Source organism: Phascolarctos cinereus, unplaced genomic scaffold, assembly GCF_003287225.1.
Source record: "Phascolarctos cinereus isolate Bilbo 61053 unplaced genomic scaffold, phaCin_HiC Scaffold_2;HRSCAF=192, whole genome shotgun sequence".
In the NCBI taxonomy this organism is placed as follows: Eukaryota; Metazoa; Chordata; class Mammalia; order Diprotodontia; family Phascolarctidae; genus Phascolarctos; species Phascolarctos cinereus.
Genome location: NW_027555625.1, coordinates 257,154,386 through 257,166,997, shown reverse-complemented (window position 1 = coordinate 257,166,997; position 12,612 = coordinate 257,154,386). Strand labels below are relative to the sequence as shown.

General features: G+C 39.4%; 1 pseudogene; it reads left to right on the top strand.

Annotated features, from left to right (window-relative positions):
• LOC110205119 (mitotic spindle assembly checkpoint protein MAD2A pseudogene) overlaps window positions 1-12,612 on the top strand; it is a 112,651-nt pseudogene that overhangs the window by 42,930 nt on the left and 57,109 nt on the right.

The window sequence follows — 12,612 nt, the reverse complement described above, 5'->3', positions numbered from 1 at the left end:
CCATTGATCTTATGGTGTAAGATATTGATCTATGTCTAATTTCTGCCAGACTGCTTTCCAGCTTTCCCAACAATTTTTTTTTACCAAATAATGAATTCTTATCCCCAAAGCTTAAATCTTTATATTTGTTAAACATAAGGTTACTATAATCATTTACTACTGCATATTGTATGTATACTCTGTTCCACTGAGAATTATTTATTCCTTGGCCAGTACCAGAAAATTTTGGTAATTACTGCCTTATAATATAATTTAAGATCTGGTGCTGCTCAACCTCCTTCTTTTATATATATTTTTTCACAATTCTTTTGATATTCTTGAGTGTTTGTTCTTCCAGATAATTTTTTTAATTATTTTTTTCTGGCTCAATAAAATAATTTCTTTGTAATTTAATTAGTATGGCATTGAATAAGTACAGTATTTTAAGTAGAATTTTTATCTTTATTATATTGGCTCTGCCCACCCATGGACAATGAATATTTCTTCAATTATTTAAATCTAACTTTATTTGTGTAAAAAGTGTTTTATAATTATGTTTCATCTGTGTCAACTTTTTAAATACATTCAATATTCTATTTCATCCTAAGAATGACTCCCGGGAAGCAGACTTGGAAGGGATTGTTATGTCCAGATCAGACTAAGAAATAGGCACAGAAGTTAAACAGCTTAGATTTGGTTCTGAAAATCAGCTGCACAAGTCCAAAACAAAGGAAGCATGACTAGACAACAGTTCTCTGAAAAAGATCGGGGGAGGGGAGTTTAGTGAACTGCAAGCTCAAAATAAGTTAATAGTATTACATGGCAGCCCTTCTCCCCCAAAAAAGGAATTTGAGGCTGCTTTAAGGTAGGGACAGTATCCAGAATAAAGAAAGTAATATGTTGTATTTTGCTCTCCAGATCTCATCTGGAATACTGTAATCACATTTTGGGAAGGACATTGACAAGCTGAAGTATACCCGGAAGAGGGTGATGAGACTAGTGAGGGAACTGTAAACTATGCTGTGTGAGGGTCATTTGAAGGAACTGGGGACTGTTTGTCCTGCAGAAGACATTGAATAGCTCTAATAACTGTCTTCAAATAGATGAAGTTGTTCAGAAGAGGAACTGGATTTGTTCTACTTGGCCACAGAGGGCTAAACTTAGAGCTACAAGTGACAATTTCAGAAAGGAAAATCCAGGATTGATAGAAGTAAGACATTCCTAAAAGGAAGAACTATTTCAAAATGGGAATATGTCATCTCAGAAAGCAATTATTATTGCTATCCTCAGTAGTGAAGTAGAAAGAATGGGAAGGAGAATCAAAGTGATTGTTATTATTATTAAACACATACTATGTGCCAGGCACTATGTTAAATGCTTTACAGATATTATCTCATTTGATAATAATATCTAATAGTGACATCTAATTTGATAGTGGAAGATGAGTGACCACTTGTTGAGGATGTTATGGAAGAGATTCCTATTCAGATATGGATTGGACTATATGGCTCCTGAGCTCTTTCTAATTATAAGATTCTAAATTTTATAGGATTTGAGAGTTGGAAGGCATCATAAAAATATAGTCTAACTCCCTTTTTAACATAAGGAAAGTGAAGTCCAGAGAAGATACAAGATTTGCTGTATAAAGAAATAAAAGAAATACAAAGAAAAAGTATTTATTAAGCACTTATTATGTGTGTACTGGGCACTGTGCCTACAAATACAAATACAAAAAGAATGATGGTCCTTGTCCTCAGGAACTTTACATTCCAACAGCTGAAAACTACATAAATAAGACATGTGATTTACTTAAAGTGAGCAACAATTTTGATATGGTATCACTTTGTGACTGCAGTGGTCATGTATGTGTGCTTCTACCAATGCTAGGCTATCTCAGGAAATTTGACTCGAGCTAAATAAATAAGATTGAAATGTTTTCCCAACTTTTATTTAGTTAGATCTGCAACAGTTGAGTGCAAGATTTCGTGCTATACATGTGTTGCACTGCTCTCTTCTGTTGCGGTTTTTATTTAGTGATTTTTAAAGAATGTTTATTACTCCAAGGAAATATGCAAAAGTTATAATTCTTAAGGAACACATCAATGACTGTCAAAATGTTGAGGTAGTTGGTGTGAGGAAGGCAAGTCTTTCCAGGATCATTTATGTCTATAATGAATTAGAATCAGTTGTGCTAAAGCTCAAAGAAAGTGAAATTTAAAATGAGAGGTAACACCAATCACTGGCAAAATGTTGCTACAAAAGACCATAATTAATCCTTAAAAAATTAGTAAAGATCTTCCAAGGGACCTGGCATCTCAAGGGGCTGTTAGTGATTCTTTTGCACTGTAACATCAACTTTTGAAGTTAGAAGAATAGTGAGAAGACCAATAAACAGAGAAAAAGTTGCTGAACATTGCTGTGAAGAAAAAACACTTTTCATGGGCAAGGCAATACCAAGACTGGAGTACCAAAGCATGGAAAAAAGGGGAAATGGCAAGGCTGTTGCTGGAGGAGGTTCATACCTGCTTCCTCTTTAGATGTATTTAGCAGCAGCCATGGAGCTATAATTCACCCAGGACCAGGGTCTCAACTCATATGGAAATACTAAATTCTCAAAAGTATTTTATGTCATTGTGTCATATACCCATTTGAAACATTTACATGGGTATAAAAATATAGACTCACTTTTCTTGTAACAATTGATCTTAATCTTATAAAATACTTGAAAAATGTTATGTCATAACTAAGAGACTGGTCATTGAAGAGTTCAGTTCAGAAGTTGTTGGCGGTGATTCCTAATATTGGAAGTGGTGAACTCCTTGATAGTTTGCAGTATGATACTGCATTCTATGTGACAAGACTGAAAAAGAATATAGTGCCCCAAGAGAGGATTTGGAAAAAAAATATATTCAAGACGAAATTCATTCAGTGATTTAATGAATTATGGCCAGCATGACATTTCTTCCGTTGTTAGAAGTAGCTTGAACATCTGATATATTGATTTCTAGAGACAAAGAGTTTGTAATCCATGAGAAATGGGAAGGAGGAGGACCACAATTTATTGTCAGTTCTGAAGAGATCTGTCTTGGTTCTTTTGCTACTACCATTCACAAAATAAATCACATGGTGGCCTACAAATTCCTGTCGATGATTAAAAGGTTGAAGGGAGGAAAATATGCACAAGATATTCAATCTCTTAACTCTGGGCATTTTCACTGGCTGTTGCCCCAGTGGCTGGAATTATTTCCTTCCTAATGTCCTCCTCCTGGCTTTCCTGGCTTCATTTAAGTCCCAGATAAAATCCCACTTTCTTCAAGAAACCTTTCCCAGTCCCCCTTAATATTGGTGCCCTTCCTCTGTTAATTATCTCTAACCCATTAATCTCATAAGTAGCACTTCTCATGGACATATGTATTCTCAGACTTATAGTACTTGCCTGGTTGATCCCCTCTCCCTCTCAGTCCCATCTTCCCATCCCCACCCCGGTAACTTCCTCTCTCGTTTTCCCCCTCCCCAAACTCACAGAAAGGGACACTTAACATTCTTTGCAAGTCAATCTTCTTCCTGACATGCAGAGTTGCTGTAACAGTACCAGGAAGAGCAAGGTCTGAGTTTGCTCTTATAAGAGTTGTTTTGTTGTACCTTGGCTTCTAACTGGTCCAGTACCTCCTTCAAAGGATCCGCTTCACCTACCACCAATTTCCTGGAGAGATTTCATGGCTGTACAAGTCTTTATGTCCTTTTGGCTTATCTGTGTCTGACTTCCCACAGGCCAAGCCCCAAGGGCATTGTTCCCGTCTATTTACACAGGCAGCTTCCTAAGACTATATGTTGAGGAATAGGTCTTGTTCTTCATAGGAAGAGGAAATTCCTTACCAGGAGCTCCCTGCAATGGTGAAATCACAGGTCTGCAGGGAAATGATATTAGTGTGATGTTTTAATAGATTCAATGTTACAAAGTTCTATATGGGAAAAATTGATTTTAAAATGGAAATAAAATATTAAATAAGACTTAAGCAAATACAAGATATGTAGCTCAAAAAAATTCTGTGAATGTATTGTTCCTCTCTGCATCTTTCCCTCTACTGCACCCCTAAAGTATAAACTTCTGGAGGGCAAGGATTGTTTCAATTTTGTGTTTGCAGCCTCAGAGCCTGGCACATAGCAGACCCTTAGGGAATGCTTGTTGGTTAATTGAAGTCACAGAGAAAAATAATGCCCATGTACCAATATATTTTAATAGAGTATTTTTATAACCTTAGGCAGACATATTTTGATCATTATCATGCATTTTAGGAACTTAAATAAAATCAGAGATTAAGACATGTATTATATAGCAGAATTATTCCATGCCATGGTTTCCTCAGAAATATAAATCTGTGGGCATAGTCTTTATTCATTCCCACCAAACCAAAGGGTTTAACATCCATCCTTTAGCCTGGCTCCAATTTACTAATGTAAGGAAGGTTTTAATTAACTGTTTGGGGAGGCAAACTCTGTAATGTTCAATTTTATGCAAGGTACCAATTAATGAAACATCATGTGGGCTCTCAATTAGCAGTCACAAAGAAAGTGGAGTTGATGGTGATAGAAATAGTAAATTACTCGAGTGAAACCAATTATTTGTTATCAGTTTGCTCAAAGACTATATTCTGCTAGAAGCTGTTACCCAGCTACATGAGGTAAGTCTTTGACCTCAGATTAAGTTTTTTTTTTTTAAATGCACAACTTAACTAAAATATGATAGCCTGGTATGGTTAAAAGGTCACTGTTGAAGTTAATATTGATATGTGGAATTTCTTTTTTCTGACTTAAAGGGACAGGTTTGTTTTTGGCTTTCAGGTTTTCTTTACTGGTTAACTTCTATTTCTTTCTATAACGCCTACCTTTGTTCTTGTTAACAGTTCAGACTCTACAAGATTCCACACAGACAGTGTGATGTACTGGAAAGAGCATTGGTCTAATTTTGCCACTAGCCAACTAACTGTACTTGGCTTATTCCTCTCATTAAACTATAAGGCAATCCAATGCCCCTAGAAGGCAATGACTGTATGATTGTTCATCTTTGTATTTCCAGTGGCTAGCATAGTACCTTAGACATAATAATTACTTGATAAATTGTTGCATTAAATTATTGAATTAAGCTGGGACTATAAATGTGAATGTCTTTACCTTGCTATACCTCAATTTCTTCATTTGTAAAATGGTAATAAAAATATTTGCAAGGCCTACCACACTAAAGGTTGTGAGGAAGGCATTTTGTAAATTGTAAAGTGTATGGTAAATATGAGATATCATATTCACTATTATTGTTATTCCATACAATGTAGTGCAGTAGAGGTAAGAGAACTACTTTTGACTATATCCATACAGAGAGGCAGCATGATCTTGAGTGGATAAAGGGCCATCCTCAATCAGGAACCTGGGTTCAGGTCCTACTTCTGAAACATACTGACTGTGTGACCCTAGGCAAATCTCTTAAGCATTCAGTGTCCCAGGTAACTTGCTAAGACTATAAGTTGCAAAACAGCTGCTGATCTACATTGGTAGAGACAGTAAGAGGCTTCTACAAATGAAATCTCAGGTTGGGACCCAGAAACGTATCACAGGAAGATGGAACCAAGTACCGAGTAGCTTCCTGGAAAACGGCAACATTCAGGTACTTGGTCTGAAATGTTCTACCCATACCAAATGTTTGGTATATCTACTGCACATGCTAAGTATAATATGTATGTATGTCCCAGCAGAGCTTCTCATTTTGAGCATTTGGTTGTAGCCATTCCCTTCAACAAAAATTTATTAAATGCCTTCTGTGGACGTTGGAGATGCAAAGTCCCTGACCTCAAGGATCTTACATTCCCCTGATGTAGGCAAATTATACACAGAAAAGTACATTTTAAAGTTTACTTAAAAAGTAAATGTAGGCTGCCCAGGAGGAGATTACATTTTTACATGATATTCAGGCAAAGTAATTTCAAGAGAGTGAGAGTACCAACAGCTGGGGGAATCAGGAAAAGTCCTGGTCCACAGTAGAGTTTATACTGAGAAACATAGAATAATAGGCTACTGCAGCTGAATGGGATCTTAGAAATCAAGTCCCCCTCACTTAACAGACAAAGAAACTGAGTCCAGGAATGGGGTAATGACAGTGTGTTGGTGACAGACCCAAGTCTAATCTAATCTTCTGCCTCAATGCCCAGGGTTCTTTTCACTAGCCTATGCCATCATGCTAGCAGCATCTCATCTGTATCCCATTGTATGGCTCTGGTGTGGGATCTTAGTAAAACAGGGGCTTCCTCTCTGGAGAGGGCACTAGGCAGGTCCAGCAACATCCCTTGACACAGGTAGCTTGGTAAAGACTGTTGGCTACATTTTTTTTCTTCTTGGACATTCCATCTTTGCTCTATCTATCTATTTGCTTCAGGTTCAACTGGGGCAGGAATGAAGTTTGCAAAGTCTACATGGACCCCAGGCCTGGGTCCATCTGTGGAGGCCACATTGGGGATTCTCTTGCTTCTCCAAGGAACTTACTACTGATGAACTCTCCCTCCCACTCAGAGGCCAGTGATTGAACCCAGGAACTCTCGGGCTTTTGAGAACTCAAACAAAAACCTTCAAGAGTAACAACTTACATTACATAGCACCTTAAGGTTTACAAAGTGCTGTCTTCATAATTCAACAAGTGTTTGCTAAGCACCTCCTGTGTGCCAGGCACAATGCTAAGTACTGGGGATACAAAGACAAAATAAACTTAGGCTGCCCAGGAGTTTGCATTTTACATAATATTCCAAGCAACTTGTGAGGTATGAAATAAAGGAAGGGAATCAGACCTCTCAGATCTCTTCCAACTCTGAGATTCTGTGAATCCTCTATGGCCTCGTATAATATGGGTTTAACTCTTGTCTTGAAAAATGTGAACATCTCTGCTAACATCCTCCACTGATGCCTCACCAAGATGGGGGGGAGGGATGAACCTGCATTCTCAGGGGTAATGCCTGGGGGGGAGTCCAGGCTCTGTCAGGGCTTACCAAACTGCAAAGTCTTTACATAGGGGTTTAGCAGTAAACTAGACTGTGTGTGGTTTGTCCAAGGAGCCACATAGGTAAACATGTTAGCAGCCTGTCTGGAGAGTGATGCTATCTAGTCATGGTAGACCAGTATTTCTATAATCCTTTCTTGTATCATGGACACCTTCAGAAGCCCAATGAAGCCTATGGACTCCTTCTCAGAATAAAGTTTTTAAATGTATAAAATAAAATAGACAGGATCACAAAGGAAACCAATCATGTTGAAATAAAGATGGATTTTATTCTCATCCAAGTTCATGGTCCTAAAATCTATCCATAGACACTGAGTCAAGTAAAGAACCCCACTAATGTAGCCTAATGTCAAGGTGAGTAGCTACCTGGAGGTTAAAGTTAAGGATCTGGGATTCTTGCAAACTCCAAAATAGGTAGAGTTTGAAAAGAGTGCATTGAAAAGCTGGGCAAAGAAATAAAAATATAGAATCTCAACCATACCCAAGAAAAAAATCTCAAAGTATGTCTTCATCACAATGTCTAGTCACTCCATCCCTCCCTGTTTGCTCAGTCTATTGCCCCTGCTTTGTCCTCATTGTCCTCCCTTCAAAATCTTGACATTGTTGTTAATTGGATCAACCCAACACTGTCCTCTACCCATTGGGTAGAGTCTTTGGATAGATTTTAGGACCATGAACTTGGATGAGAATAAAATCCATCTTTATTTCAACATGATTGGTTTCCATTGGGGCCTTTTCCTATCACCACTCATGCCTTTTAAAGTCCCACCTGTGGATCACCCTTCTCATCTGCTTCTTCTGCTCTAATTTATATTTCTAAAAAGTGCTGGAGGAGGTTACGCAACCCTGAGGACTACAAATATATGTTCTCTGATCCTAAACCGGGCCATCATTGCTGTACAGCAATCCTTTAGCTTTTCCTGATTCGTTCTCTATTATACTCTTCACAACAGCCAGTCCAACCCCCTCCCCCTTTTCTTTCACCAAAGTTCCCACACTAGCCCCTTTCAGCAAGTGACTTAATCTCATGCTTTGGTGAGAACACAGAAGCCATACACTGCCACCTCCCTCCTTTTGCCTACTTTACATCTCAAAATTCCTTGACATCATCCCCTGTCTTCGCCTTTATCTCCTTCTCTGATGAGGAGGTGGCCCTTCTCCTTACCAAAGTCAACCCTTCTATATGTACCATTGACTCCATTTCCTCCAGCATATTGTCCCCACAATTATCCTTCCCTTTCTCTAATTTTCAGTCTCTCCTTATCTGGCTCATTCTTTGCTGCTTACAAACACGTCCCTATATGGTATTCAAAACTGAACTCATTAACTTGCCTCCTAAACCTTCCTCCCTCCCAAATTTTCTCATTATTGTTGAGGATCTCACCAACCTCTTAGTCTCTCATACTTTCACCCTCAGTGTCATTCTTGACTCTTCATTCTCTCACCTCCCATATCCAATTTGTTGCCAAGTTTTGTTGATTTTACCTTTGCAACATTTCTTGTATACAACTCCTTTTCTCATCTGACCCTGCCACCACTCTGATACAGGCCTTTATCACCTCATGTCTGGAATACTGTAATCACCCCATGGTTGGTCTCCCTTCGTCTCGAGTTTTTCCCCACTCTAGTCTACCTTCCATGCACTATTGAAATTAATCTTCCTAAAGTACAGATCTGACCCTATTCAACCAATTCCAATGGCCCCCTATCACTTCTGGATCAAATAGAAAATCCTCTCTTTGGCATTCAAAATTCTTCATGATGTGGCCCACCCTTTTGTCCTACCTTTCCAGTCCTCTTGCACTTTGCTCCCCAAGTCCCCCCATGTAATCTATATTCTATATTGGCTTTCTTGCTGTATCCTGAAAAAGACCGTCCATTGCTAAACTCCATTTTCATTGACTGTTCCCCAGGCCTGGAATATTCTCCCTCCTCATCTCCACTCCTGACTTTCCTGGCTTCCTTCAACTCCCAGTTAAAATTCCATCTTTCTACAAGAAGCCTTTCCAATGCTAGTGCCTTGCCTCTATTGATTATTTACAATTTTTCTTGGATATATATCATTTGTACACAGTTATTTTCATGTTGTCTCTTCCATTAGACTGTAAGTTCCTTGAGAACAAATACTGCCTTTTGCCTTTCTTTGTGTCCCTAGGGTTTGATGCAGTGTCTAAAACATGATAGTTACATGATAAATGCTTGTTGACTGACTTACTATTAGACATTTCAAGCCAAGTGTCCTATAGGCATCCTAAATGTGGCATGTCAACTTTCCTATTTTTGTTAAGGGCATCACTATTCTTCTAATCACCTACCCTTGCAACCTCAGAAATATCCTTGACATTTTACCTTCCCATCTTTCCAGTCAGTTGCTGAATCCTATCCATTCTGCTTTTGTAAATATTACCATGTCTTTCTACTCTCAAGTCACTTGTTACCTCTCATTACCTGCTTTATTACAATAGTTTTCTAATTGATCTCCCTGCCTTAGGTCTCCCCCCTCTCTGATCCATCCTTTACACATCTGCCTGTGTAATATTCCTAAAACACACCATGCCATTCCCCTGCTGAATACTCTCTAGGGGTTCCTTACTTTCTCTAGGAGCAAATATAAGTGCCATTGTTGGGCATTTAATGCCCTTCACAATCTGAATCCAGCCTACTTTTCCAAGTTTATGACACATGATTCTCCTTCATGTACTTTGTTCTAGCCAGAGTGGCCTCTTTTTTTTATTCCTTAAATGCTTCCCATGGCTATGCAAATAGTAGTTGTTTCTCTTTGGCCAGCAACACTAATGGTCTTCCCTTCCCAGTCTGATTTTTTTTTTTAATTACAGGGGTCATCCCTTGACTCACTTCTTAAATACACCTATTCGTTGAATGGGCGTTACTTCACTCAAAGTGAGAACTAGGGAAAGACTTTAGCTTAAAAAGACCAAGGTCTCCCACTGCATCCAGGGTCATCTTCAGTTGTCCTAATCTATATCTGTCCACTGGACCCAGATGGCTCTGGAGGAGAAAGTGAGGTTGGTGACTTTGCACAGCTCTCCCTCACTTAAATCCAATTCAATTGCAAGTCATGTTATCATCTTCCTGATGAAGGACAAACCACACAACACACTTCCCAACTCTGAGTTTGCATAGGCTGCCTATAATGTTCTTCATCCTCACCTCCATCTTTTATATTCTGTAACTTCTTCAAGACATAGCTTAAAGTACCTCCTTTCAAAAATTCCATTTTATTTTATTACCTATATGAATAAGCAGCAGGTGGTGTTAGTGAGCTAGGCAAGCTGAGCTGTCAGTCATCCACTGAGCCAGTGGGTACTGAACATGTTCCTAAAACTCACTCCTCCTCCCTTCTTTTGAGGGTGATGGTGGCAGAGAAGGAGGTGGCGGCATAGCTTTCTTTCAGCACCTTCTTCCCACATGCAGAGTTTTCTTTTTTCAAATCTCCTATGTGCCAAGAATGGGGACCAGCAGTTTGAACATGAAAATATGCTTACCCACCCTTTGCTTGCTTGCATCCTGAGACCTGTCTTGTTGTCATCTAAGGAGAAATATGAATGAATGAAGCATTTAAAAGTGTTTATTATGTGCAAAGAACTGTGCTAAGCTATGGAGATACAAATAGAAAAGCAAGACAGTCCCTACCCTCAAAAAGCTCTCATTCTAATGGGGGAGACAACATATGTAGAAGGTTTCACCTGCCAAGTCACATGAAAAGGTTCCATGGTCCTTAGGGTGCTATGGTAAAGTGATGGCAATGTCTCTTAGTGTTATTCTCACTGATAAAATCATATTTTTTGATGTTGAACTATATATGACAGTGCCAAGGACTTTGGTGACAAGAACTTTCTTTTTGAGTGTTCAGTAGATGTGACTATAGCACAGTAGCAGTATCCAGGCTACTTCTCCACAGGAGTTGCTTCCCAAAGTGATAGTTCTAGAATCTTGACTGGAAGGATTGTTATTCCTAAGGCTCTTGGGTTCAAAGTCCTAGGCCTTCTCTAGAAGAGTCTGAGGAGAGGTGGTGGTCAAGGTGGAAGTGGTTTGGTTTGCTTTCATAGTGTGCCTTTTGTCTCTCCCTCAGCTAGGCTGGCTTATCAACCCTGTGAGTAGCAGTTGGTTGGCAGTAGGTGGGTATGGCTGGCCCCTTTTCTACAAGAACTGCCTTTTTCAATGACTGTGAGGGCTGGGCTGAGAGGAGCTGCCACTCCCTGAGTTTTGTGCCTATCTTCCCATTGGTAGCAGTTGGTCAACAGTTGTTGCTGGTAGTGATAAGGAAGGTTGGCCTCTTCTCCACAATGATTTATCCCCTCATTGATGGCTGCAGGGGCTGGATTGGAATCAGGTGTTGTGGTTTGGGGAAGACTGCTATTCCCAAAGCTCTTGGGCTCAGAGTCCTGAGCTATTTCCATCAAGGTCCAAAGTGAGATGGTGATCAAGTTGGTAGATGGTTTGACTTATTTGCCTATGCTGCCTCCTAACTTAATTATTTATTCTCTTTCTCCCTCTAATGCACTATGTTTTCAACTAAGTATGTGGCTAGAACCCTCAGCCAGTTTGCACTGACAAAATCTAAATTGCTTTTTGATAACAGCAGTACTTTAAATCTCTTCTACTTCTGAGTGGTTGTTACATTCCCAATCTCATTGCTATCATTCAAGTAAGCAGAATTGGTACAAATTTCAATGGACATTCAGAATTTGGAACATTGTCACACACAGAGAACCTCTTGATATAACACTATTTATAGAAATAGCAGTTTTAAAAAATGAACATTGTTGCTACAAGGAGGAGGAGAGGCAGGAGCAGTATTAACTATCTTCTCCTCTGTTCAGTTTTCTATTAGGGAATAGGTAAATCAAGTGAATAATGGGCCATAGAACATGAAAGTGGACCCAAGTCTGCTAGGAAAGCTTGGGGGAAGTCTCCAAAGCAGTTTCACCAATATCCCCATTTCTGCATCTTGGATGGTCACTGACCAGTTCTGATATTCTTTCCTTGGGTCCCCAGGGCTTGCTCTGTCACTGGGGAGATTGTCATTGATGGCAGTTATCTCAACCCAGAATGGTGGAGTTCAGCATATGGATTGCCTAGGATGACTTCAACCTCTGCCATTCTCTATTGTTTGCCAAAGTCAAAGCCTTTCATAGTTTGCCCTCACTGGTTTGGCTTTGCTTTTGCCTCTCCTACCAACAGACTCCTTCTAAGGTCAGGGTCCCCTCAAGATCAGAGTACAAGGCATTCTGGGGAGTTTGCCCTTAGGGAAAGTCAGAAGTCTCTTGGGAACTTAGAGCATGTTCTATCTCCCTTTGCTCTGTGCCCAGGCACTTTTGGCAGTGATCCAAAAGGTGGGCCTTTATATATTTTGTTTATACTTCTATACGTACGTGTTGTTTCCCCATTGGGATGCAAAATCCTTCAGAATAAAGACTTTCTTGATTTGTCTTTGTCTTCCCACCTCCTAGTGCAGTATGTGGCACATCATAGGCCCTTAATAAATGCTTGATTGCATTTAATTGAAGTAAAACAAGTTGCCTTGAAATCAGATGTTGCCTTGGGGTGGGAGGCATTGACCATGAGCTTCC